This window comes from Lepidochelys kempii, chromosome 1, assembly GCF_965140265.1.
Source record: "Lepidochelys kempii isolate rLepKem1 chromosome 1, rLepKem1.hap2, whole genome shotgun sequence".
NCBI lineage: Eukaryota > Metazoa > Chordata > Testudines > Cheloniidae > Lepidochelys > Lepidochelys kempii.
In genome coordinates this window covers 312,460,904-312,478,842 of record NC_133256.1, presented here as the reverse complement: position 1 = coordinate 312,478,842, position 17,939 = coordinate 312,460,904, and the positions used below count along the sequence as shown (strand labels likewise).

General features: G+C 42.5%; 1 protein-coding gene across 5 annotated transcripts in view; it reads right to left on the bottom strand.

Moving 5' to 3' along the window:
• PLXNB2 (plexin B2) overlaps nucleotides 1–17,939 on the bottom strand; it is a 325,762-nt gene that overhangs the window by 171,629 nt on the left and 136,194 nt on the right. The window contains exon 3 of one of the 5 annotated variants that reach the window (XM_073328266.1): nucleotides 14,773–14,886. The exons of the other annotated variants lie outside the window; for them this stretch is intronic. The gene's annotated coding sequence lies outside the window, so the exon portion shown is untranslated. The remainder of the gene's footprint in view (nucleotides 1–14,772; nucleotides 14,887–17,939) is intronic. 5 annotated transcript variants of the gene reach the window in all.

The window sequence follows — 17,939 nt, the reverse complement described above, 5'->3', positions numbered from 1 at the left end:
CTTCTAACATTAAATTTCTCTCCTGCGGGCATTTTCCACCAGGGTACTATTCAGGGGCAGCTCCTCAGCCCAGGCAAGCAGGGCACTGCCTTACCAAGAGTTCCCCAAAGCTACAAAATACGTCTTGCATATTCTTTTTTATTTAATTGATAAATACATACGGATGTAAGGACAAATTGTGATTTGATTTAGAGGTCACAACTCACTCTCTCAAGGAGCTAAATGAATGCTAGAAAGTTAGAAGAATGTAGTGCTGCATGAGGCTCAATGCCTGGAATAGCGAGTAGTGCCTCAAGAAGCTGCCCTGTCACCAAGGCAGCTCACCACACCCCAAGAGACTTTTCATACGGGAGTTGCTGTGGTAACCACCAGTTGGTGAGGCCACAGCAGAATTGTAACCATTAAGTCCAGGCTGCAGGGTGCAGGGATGGAAGCTGTGCCTCCCCCCGTCCGGGTGGGCTCCTGTATGTGCATGAGGAGCCACAGCCAAACCCCAGGCCTGCCTTGTGCTCTCCCTCCCCACAGTTGCCTAATCCCTGCACCTCCCTCCTGTGCCCCTGGCCCCTGCACTGTGTGCCCCCTTCACCCCAACCCCTGCACTCCCCTCTTGCGCCCCAACCCCTGCACTGTGTCCCCTTTATCCCAAGCACTGCCCCTCCTGTGCCCCTGACCCCTGCACTGTGTGCCCCCTTCACCTCAACCCCTGCACTCCCCTCTTGCGCCCCTAACCCCTGCACTGTGTCCCCTTTATCCCAACCACTGCCCCTCCTGTGCCCCTAACCCCGGCACTGTGTCCCCTTTATCCCAAGCACTGCCCCTCCTGTGCCCCTGACCCCTGCACTGAGTCCCCTTTATCCCAACCACTGCCCCTCCTGTGCCCCTAACCCCGGCACTGTGTCCCCTTTATCCCAAGCACTGCCCCTCCTGTGCCCCGGACCCCTGCACTGAGTCCCCTTTATCCCAACCACTGCCCCTCCTGTGCCCCTAATCCCGGCACTGTGTGCCCCCTTCACCCCAACCCCTGCACTCCCCTCCTGTGCCCCTGACCCCAGCACTGTGTCCCCTTTATCCCAACCACTGCCCCTCCTGAGCCCCTAAACCCTGTACTGTGTCCCCTTTGCTGCTAACCCCTGCCTCCACCTCCTGCACCCACGTGGGGAAACTGACCTGGATGCACAAAGCAGCTGGCATTGCTGCTCTCCCCCACTGGACGACTGCTGCACAGCGCTAGGGGGATGGAGGGAGACGGGGGGAGCAAGGAGCGATGTCAGGACTCCCTGCATCCAGGTCACTTTCTTTGCAGACTGTGTAAGGGGAGGGCAGAAGAGCAGCAGCTCCTGATGCCTCAGCACAGCGCAGTTGGGAAGTGACCTGGATGCAGGGAGCCCTGGTGTGGGGTCAGGAGCCTGAAGGCAAGACACAAGCAGCCACCAGCAGCTCGGGTTCCAGAGAGGCAGCACACACAGATTCCCCCTGTCCCGTCACCCCAGCTCAGTGGAAATCAAGTACAGGGGTGGGGAGAAGGGAGACATCCCAACATTAGACTGCCCCCCCGCAAAACAGAGCAGAAAGGAGGACGCTCCCAGTTTGGAGCAGTCAGGAGCAGCTCCGGGGAGGAAGTGGGGATCGGGGGTGGGACAGGAACAGCAACGGCTGCACACATGGAGTAGGGTGGAGGAGGGGTACCCCTGCTCTGGAGGAGTCACCTGGCTCAGACGGCTGGTCGCCCAATAGCCCCCTGCAGCTTGGGTCTCTCCCCACCACCCCACCCCTCGCTGATTGCCTGCCTGCCTCCTTCGTCAGCCCAGCTGGCTCTCCGCAGGTCAACTAGGACTCCAAACCCTGTGCATGGCACCCCTTTGAGCGGGTCACCCTGGGCGGGGGCCCCTACAGCCAATTCCAAAGGCTGGCCCTGTCTGCAACAAATTAATTTGAAAAGCAGTTAAAGCACTAGCAGCAAGGTGCTTGGGTTTGACTAAGTTTTAGGTGATTGGTTACATAAAGTTTAACTCTTAACAGAATGTCATTAAACGATAGCAGTTCCACATGGGAGTTCAACTCTGAAAGTAAAAGTGGATGTCTGACAAATGGAAAGTAATTTCACATTTGAAGCAAATTAAATGAATTTTCCAGATGTTGCTACAGGAGAGCGAGACAGATTCAGGAAGGTGAAATGAAAGTCACCATTGATGGTTCTTGGGAACTTTGTGTTAGGTGTCTCCAAGTGACATTTTAATAAGAAACTAGGAAAAGGACAAACCTGAGCTAGCAGTTTTGGAATTCTTTTCCCTTGACAATGTTCATCTGAAGCACAAAGAAACAGGTATATTTTTGAATTTGGTTGACTAAGTTTAGATATATAAATCTATATTTAGGCACCTAAATAAAAGTTACTTGATTTTCAAAAGTATTGAGCACCTGTAAAGCCTACTGAACAGCTTCTGGGAGCTGCTGGGCTTAACACCTCTGAAAAATATCACCCAGTTTTATTTATGCACCAAATAAGGATTTACAAGTCTAACTTTAGGAATCGTAAGTTTGAAAATTCTGGCTTCTCTCTTTAAAACAAAAGGATTTTCAATATGTCCATCACACGTTTTGTAAGTAAGTGAATATTATGGGATAGCAATATCTTTTTGGACAAAATCCCAAGAGTATCACACATCATGATTCGTGTTTCCAGTCCATGCTGGGGAATAAATGAGAAGTGGAAAAGTAGCAGTGGTCAAGCAGAGGATCTATGGTCATTCTATGGGGTGGAGACAAGATGGATGGCATAAGAAAAGATTGGGGGAAATCATCTCCATAGTCCCTCTATTACTGCACTATAGAGAAGCCACACATGCACTGCGGAGCTAGCTATGTCTCCAGGCCAGCAAATCACATCGCACTGGGGCCTTGGAACACTTTCTAAACCCCAGGCACTCATACTGCCCAAGAAGAAGTGCACTAGGTTTTCTAGTCTATACAGGTTCTTCATCCACACTCAACACTGTGGCATCAGAGTCTGGATTCCTGTCCAAATGCTGCACTTAGGAAGACACCCTCTACTCCATTCCCGCAGCCTATGACTGGGCAGGATTTTAACCTAAATGTGGCTTCACAAGACTGTGAACCTTCCTAAATTATCATTACAGAAAATCCAAAAGATGAGAAAGTTCACCTGCTTCATCAACATTTTCATTACTTTAAATTTCCTCTTTACCTTTTAGCATACTCTACTAAATTGTTTCCAAATACACTGGAAAAATACTTCATTAAAAAGTAGTGATTTTAAAAAGTAGAGATTATTTCAAGTTCGCCCTTTTAGGATTACAGATTTCCTACAGTTTACCCGGATTCACTTGGAAATCTGCTTTAAAGTGCAACAGATGTCGACTCTTCACGCAAGACTAAGAAAAGCCTTTATCCCATTCCCATCTGGGAATAAATAAAATGGGGGAGGGGGAAGAAAAGGAAGACCCAACTGCAACATAACATCGTTGAGGTGGTAGGTGTGTATCGCCAGAAGTGTCATACAGGGAAGGGAAAAATAAAGGAATCTAAATAAGTTCCAAAGTTAATAAATGTTTTATAGCCACGTTCATGCACTCAGTATTTTGGTTAAAATGCCATATCACTACCACAACAATTCCGAGAAAACAGTGACTTCAGATTCTTAGAACACATTGTTTTTACTTTCTTGGCAGTTGGAAGAAAGGCAACTTCCTTGATTTGGTTTCTGCAAGGAAAGCATAACATGACATTGACTCACATTAAGCTCAAGGTATGTAAATTCCAAACACTTTAGTTTGGTATGAAGGTGACAAAGTCCCTCAAACATTTTTACTATCTTATCACAGAATGATAGAATCATAGAATATCAGGGTTGGAAGGGACCTCAGGAGGTCATCTAGTCCAACCCACTGCTCAAAGCAGGACCAATCCCCAACTGAATCATCCCAGCCAGGGCCTTGTCAAGCCTGATCTTAAAAAGACCTTTTAAAAAAAAAAAAAAAAAAAAAAACAGACGCTACACTTATTTTCCATGTCCAATTAAGTGTACAACAGCAACTGCAAAACTATAATTGTGCAACATTATACATTGATTTTCCTTATCTCAAAGAGAAAGTATTTCTAGTAAGAAAATATTTTTGTTCTTACATGAATGCACTAATAGGAAGTCTCTCCAAATTGAATACTCATCAACAACTGAAAATCCCATGAATATTATTATTTGTATTGCAGTATTGTCTACAAGCCCTAATCATGAACCAGAGCCCCTCAGGCACTGCACAACCACAAAAAGAAATTACTGCTATTTGCAACAAAATTTACTCCACATAAACAGGCAATTTTATAATCTCATAAGAGGTTGGTAGAGCTGTGCATTCCAACGTCCAATGTTAACCCTTGTGTTTATACTTCAGTCACATTCCTCATGTTAGCCTGGGAGTGGATTCCAAATTTATTTAACAGGAAAGCAATCATTCCAGCCTACTTTGCAAGAAACAAGACCCTGCCGTATAATATTCTATAAACCACCTCTGTCTCTGCGGCTTTCTGCATATTAACATGCTTCTGGAGTGAGCTAAGCTAGATGCTTTCCAAATATTTCATGCCTATAGATAACTCAGGATGAAAAACATATAAACCATTTTTCCTAACACAATGTTGGACTCAAAAAGAATAATTTAAGACTTGGAAAACAAGACAGGAAAAGACTAGTTCCACTAAATATAGTGTGATTTTTTTATTTTATTTTAACTCACACTGTTCACCACATCCACAAAATATGGAATCATCTATAGACTCAGCTATCTTGATGATATTTTAAAGCACCATTGCTCAACAAATTTTGGGCATTATCAATCATGCATCCATGCCACTTTAAAGTGCATTTAAAAAACCAAAAAACTCCTATGCTGATGTGAATGACATCCTCCTCTCAATCTTCATGATCTCACAGGAAAAATAATCCCTGAGGAACAAAGATACAGAGCGAAATATAAATGCGAATGTAAGCTTTTTGTAGTATTTTTGTTTTGTTTAAGTTTTCATCTCTGTAGTGAGGCGGGGTGGCCTCCTGAGGACCGGCAGTAGAAGGGCCCCGCACTGAGCCCTGGTGGGCGGAACCAGGGCCTAGTTGCCCCTTCCCCAGGAAGTGGGCGGAAAGGGCAGGAAGTATAAAAGCTGGCCCAGAAAGCTCAGTAGGGAGGCAACCACCGGAGACCAGAAGCCTCCTGTGGCCTCCCAAACTAGAAAGCGGCGGAGGGTGCCAAGGGAGCAGAGGACTGGCCTGGGCCACCGGGGCCGTTAGCTGATTCAGACTTGGAGGAAGCAGACAACTGGCCCAGACCGTCATTGGACCTGACCCCAGAGGGAGAGGACGACTGGCCCGGATCACCTACGGACCAGACCCGCAAAGACTTGCTCGCAGTCCCGGAAGCAACTGTCAACCCCGACCCTTCCTCACGGCAACAGATACACCAAGAAGGGGAATGTGGAAGTGGCCCAGGGGTAGCAGACCCCTGTCTGGCTGCAACACTGACAAAGGGTGAGTCAGCGTGTTACGGTGTGGATCCCCACTGACCCAGTGACAAAACGCTTTGTCACTGCTAGGGCCCTGGGCTGGGACGCAGTGGAGTGGGTGGGCCTGCGTCCCCCCTGCCACCCCAGCCCGGGGGTGGCAGTCTCCCCTTCCCCAGGCAAGAAGCCTGAGCATCAGACTCTTTGCTGCCCACCTTGATCCACGGCCTGGGCTAATTGACTGTTCATTTGCTGCTCAGCCTGCACACAGGCCTGGATCCCAGCTGCAATCGGAGACCGCTTCATTCCCCACAATGGCCGATGTATCAGTGACATAGTGAGGCGGGATAACCCCCCGAGGACCCGGAGTGGGAGGGCCCCCACACTGAGCCACTACCCTCTCATATTCAGATTCCTCTCTAAACTGATATGAATGGTGCACTGTGCTGGATGACAAGGTGACCTTTGCTTCAGCGAAAATGGAGGAAACAAGAGTACTTTGGTCTTCAGTACTGAGGCCTGTAACATATTTGCTCACTTACAGGAAGAGATACGAACATTTTCAGACACACAAAAAAGGGTGACATTCCTTATTAGCTGATAACTGTAAAAACAGGCAGAAGCAAAACAAATTGAATCTTTCAGTTTGCAAAAATAAGAGTTTTTTTGGTTGTTTTTTTGTTTTTTTTTAACCTCCAAAGGTTTAAAGTCACCAGACTAGTGCAGTGGGCACAATTTGTTACCACATGAACAAAAGAATGTACCACAAAGTAAGTAGTGCATGCATCACAACTGGCAGCTAGCCTGAATAATGCTTGAGTTAAATTGAGTATGAAGAATGAATTACCTGTATGTATTAACAAAAAAACAACCTGTTCTCACCTGGCTAGAAGTACCACTACATTACAGGAATAATGTGACTTTTTCCACATTTGTGAAGTCATTCTATTCTGTACATTTACATGGAGATTTGATCATAATGTACCTAGTAAGAACTATAAGGCACATGCCACAAGGAGATATCTAATGTTATCCAACAAAATTCTTCCACAGTCAAGACAAACAGAGGGGAACACAGAGTGGAGGACAGGGGAAGGAGAATGTAATTACTATATTGATTACTTGAGAGATTAGGGGAGGTCCACCATTGAAAGGTTTCATATTGGAACCCCCCTTTTTTTTGTGCTTAGATCATGAGCCTGAAATATCGATCTCGCTAGGATGCCACCATATTCTAGAAGTTGCTGATTAAATGTGGAGGTGTATATTGTGTGGGTGTGTTTTTATATACTATATAATTAAGGAGGTGAGCTCTGAAAGGCAGGAAGGATCTAAAAAGAAAAAATATAAAATCAAAAGCAGCAAAAGTACATACATAATAGGAGTAAAAAAGTACATTCTTATCAATTGCAGGTGTTTTTGAAGGAAAATTAATTTAAGTGTAATGCACATTATATAAGAAGTGTTTCTGGTCAATTCATAATTAAAAGGGAAACTGCATGTTTTCTATTTGGTTATAAATTATGTAGATACAGTTCAGACAGACTATTTTTATAATTTAACTAATTAAAACCTAGAGATTGTATTGCTTTGTGCACATTTGTATGAGTCACTTAAAGAAAAACCTTGTGTAAGTATATAGACGTTTTTGTCTTCTCATCTTTTCCCTCCAGCAAGTTTAGTTCAAACACTATTACTGGGTTTCTGCTGACACATCATCTAGAAGTGGGATAGAATAGAATGAGAAAAAAAAAAAAAAACATTTGGCAAGAAGAATAATTAGCCTGGTTAGAATTGGCAGTTACCAAGTAAATGCATTTCTAAATATTGAAGTGAACATTTACTTAGTAACAGATTGCAAGAGGAAGTATTTCAGCATCTGGAGCCTGGAACGAAATAATTATTAGGACAAAAATCCTAACTAAAATGACATCGATTCGCATTGGAACTATTTTAGTTACATTTTTGTACGATGGAGAACCCTAACTAAACCTATTTTTTCTGAAGTACATTTGTATGATGCAACTACATTTCTGAAACTAGAGTGTTAACCAATGCGAAAAAGAGTTTTTTATTTAGAAAAATTGTTCTGACATAAACGAGTGAGTTTCAGGGTTCTATCACTTACCATACCCAAAAGCAGAGACTGAGGTCAGCCCACCCATCATTAATTTTTTAGAAAACATTTCTTGAAATCAAAATACTCATGTGTCCACAAAGATGCACTACACACCTCTTCAAAAAGTGATTTTTGAACTCTGTCCTCCAATAGTTAGCCCACTGCAACCAGTAAGATCCAGAAACAAACAAATGTAAGAAGAAAAGGAGTACTTGTGGCACCCTGGAGAGATTGCATCCGATGGAGTGAGCTGTAGCTCACGAAAGCTTATGCTCAAATAAATTGGTTAGTCTCTAAGGTGTCACAAGTCCTCCTTTTCTTTTTGCGAATACAGACTAACACAGCTGCTACTCTGAAATATAAGAAGATAGAGAAGCCAACAAGAACTATTTGGGAAGTGAAGGGAAACAGATTTCATACGGATGAAGTCATTCCTTCCTGCAAGTTTATAATGGGCTTCATCTTCTGACTTTTTTTAATTGTTTGTTTTTTTTACAATGTTCCCCTTCAAGTGTGCTCCTTAGAAAAGGCACTTGCATTCCAAAAGGTACTAAGTTCTTTATAAAGGAGAGGGAGCACTACTTTCTGTTTTCCGGGCAAATACCTCTGATCTGGAATGCAGAATAAACGATTCAGAGAGGGACTCCTTTGTGCCTGAGGATTTAGCAGAAAATAAGCATTCACAATATAAAACAGATGCGTCACAACACGTTTTGGGTGGAGAAATCTGTTCACTCATTGTATTAAAATGCTCAGGAGGGACTGCCTTATGATACAAGACACAGTTAAAAATTAGAAGAGGCGGAAGCAGGAGCAGCTAAATCATTCAACACTCGAGGCTTGATGCTGACATCCCTGGAAGCATTATCTCACACTGGCACATTCTGTGATAAGATGGCCACAAGAAAATACAAGGTTCTTGTTTAAACTGTATCTATGTTTTGCTGTTAATAGTCACATGGGTCCCAGCGACCTTTCAGCTTTTATAAGAAGGGGATGAAGAAAAGTAATGATTACAAAAAATGGGGATAAATCCACAAAAACTTCAAGTGTAATTGTTCCCCTCAAAATGGCACAAGTTGAAGCTAATTGTAATAGAGCCCTCAGTGGTCAGGCTGCCTAGTAGCTAGATCATTGGTTAGGGGAGCTGTAGAGGCACCTGACCCCTCCTTCTCCCTTTCTGGCACAGGGTCTTGTGTTGCTCAATCCCTAAACAGGGGAGATGGATCTTTCTCCCAGCCATGAGAGGGGCAGTTCAGGGCCTGTTTTCCTGGCCTGCTCCCTATGTAAGTCCTTTTGGTTTCAGGCGTGGCCCCGCTAGTCCAGTTGCCCCACAGTTGGGGCTTCTCTGTAGGTTCCCCGTGGCCGGGGAAGACTTACTTGCCTCCAGTGGCTGCGCTGGCAGGCAGGTTGCTGGTTTGTGCTTTCAGGCAGGCACATAGGCACCAACTCCGTGGGTGCTCTGGGGCTGGAGCACTGATGGGGAAAAATTGGTGGGTGCTCTGCACCCACCGGCAGTGCACCCCCCCACCCCCGCTCGCCTCCACCTCCTCCCCTGAGCACGCCTTCCCCGTTTCTCCTCCCAGCGCTTGCTGCTGCAAAACAGCTGTTTCACGGCGTAACAAGCTGTGGGAGGAGCAGGGATGCGGCGCACTCAGAGGAGGGGGTGGGGAAGAGGTGGGCCAGGGCGGGGGCAGAGCTGGAGTGGGGACTTTGGGGAAGGGGCTGGAATAGGGGCAGGGCAGAGGCTGGGAGGGCACGAGCACTCACTGGTGCCAGGAGAAGTTGGTGCCTATGGGCAAGCACACAGAGAGCTCCTGCCTCTTCACCAGTCAGCCCCTGACTGAACCAGGCTCCCTTTTTTTCCTCCCTCATCCAGGCCTGGCATTGGCTGCAGGTATAATGGGGCAGGGCTAGTTGAATCCACAGGTGTTCTTTAACCCCTGCTGCAATCTCTCTGCTCCTTCACACTAACCCTGGGCAGATTTTTGTCATTTGCTAAACTGACTTTGCTAAAATAATTCACTGAGACTCTTCTGTTTCAAAGATTGCACTCCTATTTTTCCTCCGCATTCATTCGGAGCAGTTCAGATCACACATCTGGGACACACTGAAGAACAAAATCTTACCTTTTTTTGCAATTCTATACAGTGCACCCTGACCCTCTTCACAAAGTTTGAAATTGTCACTTATATAACCCTGCCCACAATGAACACTGCCAACAACCTAAAGAAATATTAAAAATCATGCTGTGACATTGTGTCAGCAACAAAAAACCTGAAAGAAAAAAATAAAGAGCTAGTCATATCTGCACTACAGGGAAAGTAGCTACGATGCTGTAGCTATGAATGCACAACCCCGTAGCATAGGCCAGTGGCTCTCAACCTTTCCAGGCTACTGTACCCCTTTCAGGAGTCTGATTTGTGCTGTGTACCCCAAGTTTCACCTCATTTTAAAACTACTTGCTTACAAAATCAGATATAAAAATACAAAAAAGTGTCACAGCCACACTATTACTGAAAAATTGCTTACTTTCCCATTTTAACATATAGTTATAAAATAAAATGATTGGAATATAAATATTGTACTTACATTGCAGTGTATAGTATATAGAGCAGTATAAATGTCATTGTCTGTATGAAATTTTAGTTTGTACTGACTTCGCTAGTGCTTTTTATGTAGCCTGTTGTAAAACCAGGCAAATATCTAGATGAGTTGATGTACCCCCTGGAAGACCTCTGTGTACCCCCAACGCGTAGCCCTGGTTGAAGACCACTGGTGTAGACAGCTCACACCAACAGAAGGGTGCAACAGAAAGTGGGTCTCCACAGACAGGAGCTAGGCTTACCTAGCTGCATCTACACTGGCGGTTAGGCTGGCATAGCTCCACTGCTCTGGAGTGTGGATTTTCCACACCAGAAGGCTCACACTTTTGTGAGGAGTTCTGGGAGAGGGTGTGTTGAAGCTAGGTGGGTTATCTTGGGTGTCTGCGCTGTGAGCAGACAGACAGAATTGGTGCTCAGAAAGTGAGCCAGAGACGCCAAGGGAGGGAACACTACTGCAGCCTGCTTAGAGTCAACCCAGGCAAGCTTAAACCTTATGGGAGCCCCAGTGGCTTGGTTCCCTCCCAACAATGTGGAGAGCTGCCAACAGGGCTCATGATCAGATCCGTGATAACCCTAGAAACAGTTGGCCTCTCAGTTCATCTTTAATTGCTGTTATGGGGTATAAAATGAAACCGCACATGAAGCAAAATTTTGCATTTACATAGTACTGTACATCTGAAAACAGCTAGAGCTATGTTGGACTGCAAGAGGAGAAGGGGCTATCACACACTAGAGATACTGGACACTGACAAGTAAGAAATAACAATGCAAATCCAATATTCCTCTTTTGTGCACAAGAGACTTATTGGCAGATTCCCCACAAACAAGTTCTGAACAATGGTCGAATGTGTATGAAAAGACAGTAAGCAAAAAGGGAAATATATAGGAAGTGGTAGAACAAGTAAAATTGCATCCCTGAATGGTTTTGTTTAATCAAACAACAAGTAGATGGAATATAAACATTGGTTGTTGAACAGAACATATCCTTTTGCTAAGGACTGTATTGCTCAAGGAATGAATATGCTGACTTTTCACTCTGCCATATGGGTGCTCAATAGTTTCTCAGGCAGATAACTATTTTCTGGGGGTTTCGAAAGCTATCAGATTTGTCTTTCTTCCTCATCAGTACGATGAAATGACTACTGTAATAATCCAGAACATGGATCAAACTTCCAAATCAGTATTTTGATTTACTTGGCATACGCGTCTAAAGGGAAAGGCATCACCTTATAATATTTAGGCTCATGTGAAGACAGATACATATATTCAAAGTGCACCTTTTGTCCCGTTTCCTCCCCCCCCCCACACATACGATACCACAATAGTGAGAAATGCATAAGAACACAGAAGTATTAGGAGGAAGGAAGGAAGGAAGGAAGAGAAAGGACACCCCACCTCCAACCATATGGTTCAAAGAGATCAAATGATATGTTCTATCCACAGAGAATCTCACAATTTGTTTTTAATATCCATTTACCTCAAATAAATGGTTAAAAACACAAATATTTTTGAGGTTTAAATTGTATTTCATGTTGCAACTGTTTATTCCTTACTCTTATGAATGCTAATCTACATTAGCTCTGGCCAATATTTACCTTGAAAAGAAGCGTTATAGATGGAGTGACTTCAAAAACTGCCTGTTTAGAAACTGTTCTAATCTCTGGTATATAACAGAAAGCTATTCATAGCCTTAGTTGTGGAGTTTCTAGTGTTGCTCTATAATCCGGCTTCCTGTAAAGGCTAGGATGTGTTTAATCAACCAAGTTCTTTAATTTGAAGTCAAACCATAAAACAAATGAAAAGTAGTTCTGGTGCTAGTCTCCCTGGCCTGCTTCTCAGCTGCACCTCTCCTTACAAACAAATCTGAGCTTTGGCCCACACAAAGCAGGTAATTCACACTTCAGCAAGTAAGGACATCAGAAAGGCTAAAATTCAGTATAATGTATAAAGTTTTCTGCAGCTTCTGGTTTAATCACATTGAATCTTTTTCAGGATTGCTCCTGTTGCTGCCCCTCAGCATGGACTGGTTTGTTCAAATCTTACTCCTGCTGGCGATGGCTTCCTCAGGATCTGGCTATACTACACATCCTACAGTGGTGCCACTAGTGCAGCGGCTTTAAGCCAATGGGAGAGAGCCCTCCCATCGACTTAATGCCTCCAGCCCCCACAAGCAGCAGTAGCTATCTCGGCGGGAGCACAGCACCGTCCATATCAGCACTTAAGTAGGTGTAATTTATGTCATTCGGGGGTTCATTCATACCCCTGAGCAACATAACTTACACTGACGTAAGCTGTAGTGTGTACATACCCTCAGGGTCTGTCTACATTACCCTGCAGTGCAGGCTATGTGGGTGTGAATAGCAGTGCACACCAAAGCGTTGTGCTGTAAGCCCCTATGTGGATGCAGTGGGATGAAATAAATGGCTCCTAGTTCACATTAAAGTAGTCTGCTTCAAACAGTATTATATTAATACAAACTAGGAACCTTTTAGTTCACACCCACGGCATCCACACGGGAGAATTTCAGTGCAGCACTTTGGTGTGCATGGCTATTCACACCCCCATCGTCCAAACTGCAGGACAGTGTAATATGCCCTTAGTCTCTCTTGAGTGAGTGCTCATCGGTATGAATAATGGTTGCACAGTTCAGCTCTGAGAGTCTATCATCTAGATTTTAGTATTGGGAGGCTGATATGTGCTTATTTAAGAAGGCAGTTATGAGCCCCTCAAAATAAGTTATATTGGACAGGCATTGTGTGGTTAGACTAAATCAGATTTATTTCACTCCATCCTGCCTGATAGCTATAACAAAGCATTTCAAAGCCTAGCCTGAAACACCCATATGCTAAGTCTGGGCCTCTCCTAACCAGAAACTGTTGCAGTGAAGTGTTTCTTTTATTTACATTTTCATCCACTATGTGAATAATAAAACAATCCCCTTTTCTGAGTCAACTAGGATTTAAACATAGGCCCCCTGAATTGAAAGGCTGGTGCACTATATCACAGTACCAAGTATAGCAACGCCAGAGAACAGTTTTAAAACAAATGCATACAGTCATCTTGGTATAAAATTGATAGTTCCATCTTTGTATTCACATGAATGAAGAAGATCAACCATGTACTCAACAACTTAAGTGGAAAAGGATATTCAAAAGAAGCTTTCCATTATTATTACTGGGTACAGTATTTCTAGGAAAAAACATGTTTGGTCAAACTGTCAGTAAGTAACTGCTGGTCCCAGGTACCTTTCATAATGCAACTGTTGATAAAGAGGCTTAGAAGGACTAGATTTTTAACTGGTAAATGTTGGTAAACATGGATTTCATGATACATACACAAACCAACGACAAAAATATTTCCATCGATAATTACAGAAATGTACAGATAGACAATGCAAGAAAAATGCCTCTTGAGAATTTATTGGAATTTGATTTGAAGATATTTACTTGGTATATTTTGACATGTGATATTGACAATTTGTGTTTTAATAGTTATAATGCTTCAACTTTTTGAATCTCAATGTCTACTATCATTGAGCAATTATTGTCTGACCCCCTCATAGAAAAAATTCTTAAACGCTGTCAAAATTATACAAAAAATAGAAACAAAATTCTGTGTTCTATCTAGATTTATTCAAACAATGCGCTGATGCCTTTGGGGGGGGGGCAAGGAAGTTAAGAACTCTATATTAAAGCATATCAGTACTGCTCTCTCTCTCTCATTCTTATGTCTCCTATTCAGTAATGGAGTAAAAAAAACATTGAATTAACTAGTTCCAAATAAACCTACCCAGGAAATTACCTCGTAGCCCTACACAAACTTATTACACACCAACAGTTGAAAGAAGATAAAAGCTTTCTTCAGAAACTGGAACTTACCAAACACACATCCATGTATTTTATGTATTGTATTTTATGTATTGTAATAAAATGTATTTTATAGATTGTTTAAACAAAGCAATGTTGCTTGTTCATTATAAAATGCAGTTTCCAGGATCATCAATTGACACACACTCTCTCTCTCTCTCTCTCTCTCAATGTTTGGAAGTGAATAAATTATGATATGGAACTGCAAGTGAAGTCGCTATTTGAGCAAGAAATTATTAATCAGGTATATAGCAGCTGTGACCCACCAATAAGGTCACACTGCTTGCTTGAAACAAGCTTTGCTTTCTAGCCACTATATACAGACATTAAACGAAATGACTCTAGATTGTATTAGACCATCAGTGATGCTGATACACAAAGTAGTAAGTGAAAGATATGTGAAAGAAAGTACAGGTAGGAGAGGGAAATAAAATGCTGCTAAGATGGAAAGAAGATATGTAGGAAATGGAAAACTACACAGAACACTTGACAGTGGTAAAACATGCAATGCAAGACAGTATTAAACTATTTTCTCTTCCATTTTCATGTCAAATCTGACACGGAGAATTAGGAGAGTATGCTACTGCTGATGTTTATGTACATACGGGATGTATACATTTAAAAGTGAAGTTCCCCCCCCATGCAGACTAACCACTTTAGTTCTGATACTCACAGGAATAGTGGATTGAAAGAGTGACACTGCAGCTGGTAGGCAAGGCCCAGCTGTGCTGTGTGATAGCTCTGGGAAGCAGGTAAGAGAAATGCAGGGAGTAGCCAGAGAGCAGTTCTGCAATTAAATAGATTAAATGGACTCAAATTCTCATCTTGAGCTGTAGCCTTTACTCCACCCCCGTAGCAGTCATGGAGGTGCTGCACAGCTCCATGCCCTACCCATAAGCTCAAGTATGGAATCTGTTGCCATGTCCTTAATCTCCACATAGTTCTGCACAAAGTATGTTTATTCAGGCATTATGGATAAACTTTGAGAGCCCCCAAAGACAGAACAAGTTGTTCTTCACAAATCTTCTTGCCACAAAATGAACAAAGAACACTAAATTTGCCCAGTGTCTTAATATATGGTTTGGTGGTATCAACTTAATAGGAGAAACACTTGCTCATTTCTGCTATAAAAGCAGGCAAATCTGAGCTGTTAGGCAGAACTATCCCTTCATGTGATAGTATGCACTGCATAAAATGCTCTCTCTCCTGTCAAAGTGTCTAGGAAGATAATTTTCAGTATCTATTGGCAGCTCTTAACAAGACACGGGTCAGTTTACATTCTGAAAGCAGTGAACGATTAAAGTCATTTGAAATTTATCATAAAACCACAGGCCATTTAAACATTATAACAGAACTGATAATAGTAGGTCAAATACTTTGATTCAGCTTAAAAAACCTGCAATTTAATGGGCCACCACTTTCCTACAAAAAAGCTAAGAGCAGAAACAAAGAAGCTAGAAAACAGTGTGAAAGAGGTTGGAGAGAAAGGGGAAAGGTCCATCTCAGAAACGTAACTGCAGCATTCATTGCACTTCAATACAATTCCTAAGTGTGTTCTATGCACTTGACCAAAATGCAGTTTATTTCAAATACAGAGAAATATTTGCCTTTATGTACATAGGTGCGGTCAGCATGGTTTGTTACACTAGACTAGAGCTTCTCACCCACTTCCTCCCTTTGGAAATGGTGTCTCCTTTCAAAAACTATTACAACAGGGTGGTGGTGATTGGAGGTACATGAATTTGCTGCTTCTGCCTCTAAAGAACAGACAAAATAACGATAGTGACTTTATGTATGTCTACTGCCAGGAAGCCTGAAAGATTCCCAATTTGCTTTCTGAACAACATTCTGTGTGTTCACACACCTCTGAGGTGAAAAGTGAGAGTTATTCAACATTACACAGCAACAGCACAGTTAAAGGCAAGTAGTGAAGAATATGGTTCTATAGAGGCAGACATTTCTAGTTCAGAATGTAGAATCAGGAAACAGTTATTGATAACTGCATAATACCAAACAAGGGAATGAATGGACTAAGTACTTTGAAGTCTATTTACATAGAAGCAGCAAAGAGTCCTGTGGCACCTTATAGACTAACAGAAGTATTGGAGCATAAGCTTTTGTGGGTGAATACTCACTTCATCAGATGCATGTAGTGGAAATTTCCAGAGGCAGGTATAAATATGCAAGCATATCTACATACAGTTTGTTTGGATTCTTTAAGACAGAGGTGTTTGAAAATGTGATTTTATGACAGGCAGCAGCGTCTAGCAGACTCAGCACAGACTGGGACTCCTGTGTGTGCGTGGGAGTGTGTATTTTTTTTAACAGGCCTAGAGGACCCAGTCAAAAATTGGGACTCTTGTGCTAGACACACAGTCCTGCTATTACATCCCTGCCCCCAAAGCATTTTCAATCTAAGAAAGAAATCAGAGTTCTAATCCACACTATCATGGTCTTGAGAAAGCCACTTAATGTCTGTCCATTTTATCATCAATTTTTTATTATATTATTTCAGTGATGAGTGTAGCTTGGCACTGTATAGGAGAATAGTTCTGGCCTACCTCAAGGGAGCTATTTGAAGGTTAATGGCAAGTTAATGTTCTTAAGCCACTTTGAAGATGTAAAGTGCTAAGTATTATTATTAATAGCGCCAATTTGGATAACTGTGTCCACCTCAAATTCAGTCAACATAACACAATCGCTGAGAGAAGATTAGGGTCACACTCCACCAAAGAGCATTTCCTAATATGGCAAACGTAAAAGCTATAAGCTAATATGATGGGAGAGTCGGATATTCACCATGTTATCCCAAGTACCTATACATTCATAGCAACAGGCATAACACTTGAGAGGGCAGAAACATGTAGAATGGGGGCTGACATTTTTGAACTGCTAGTTCTACAGGTTTGCACATTATAAGTCATTCTGCATTTGGGTAAATTGACTTTGTTGTGCTTTAAGAATAAAATTATGAAGAACAATTACCTGACTGAGGCACTACTATACTGGTATCCTGAAAGGAATGTGGACTGTTTGGCTGGCTCATGACAATATCCTATTTAAGAGAAAATGCTTCTCAATGAGACAGGAGAGCATAAAAACAAAAAATAGAAGAGAGGGGGGAAATAGAGATCTAGAATGACAGACACTCAGATAACTACAATGACGAGCTATATGAGCATCAAATAAAGAGAATGATTTAGATTTGGAAGTAGAGAAAGAAATGGAAGGAGGAAATAAACTAGAGAAGACACTCAAAATAAACTAGAAAATAAGGGAACCTTTTAGCTGAGTTAATTAAATGAGTTTCTGCTCCGTTATTTTTACTATGTTACCTTGTCAGACATACTTCGATACTTCTAGTTTAGAAGTCAAAGGAACGAAATAATTATTTTGTGCATTTGCTGTATATTAATATTTCTGGCTGCTCTGGATTCTGTATTTAAGTGATTTAGGGTACAGGAGGAGAAGGAGGAGAGGGGGAGACAAAATAACCTGGTATTCCTGTAATTCACTTAAACTATTACAGTGGCCCCCTGGATACCATCTTATTTGGGAGCTGTCCCTTGAAAGAATTTTGTAACTATGTTAGCTAGACATTAAAAAACATCACAAATAACTGGGCGCCACTTCTACAGGCAAAAATTCCATCCCTTCCTCAACTGTACACCACATATTTTAACTTATTTTGTATAACAGATTATGAAAATCAGCACCTCCTCACTGACTGTCCTGTAAGATTACAGGAGATGAAGCAGTTAAATCTGGGGTTATGTTAGGAGGCGGCATGTTTTCTAGGTCCACCTCAAAAGGCTACAGTCAGCTCCGATCTTATAGATT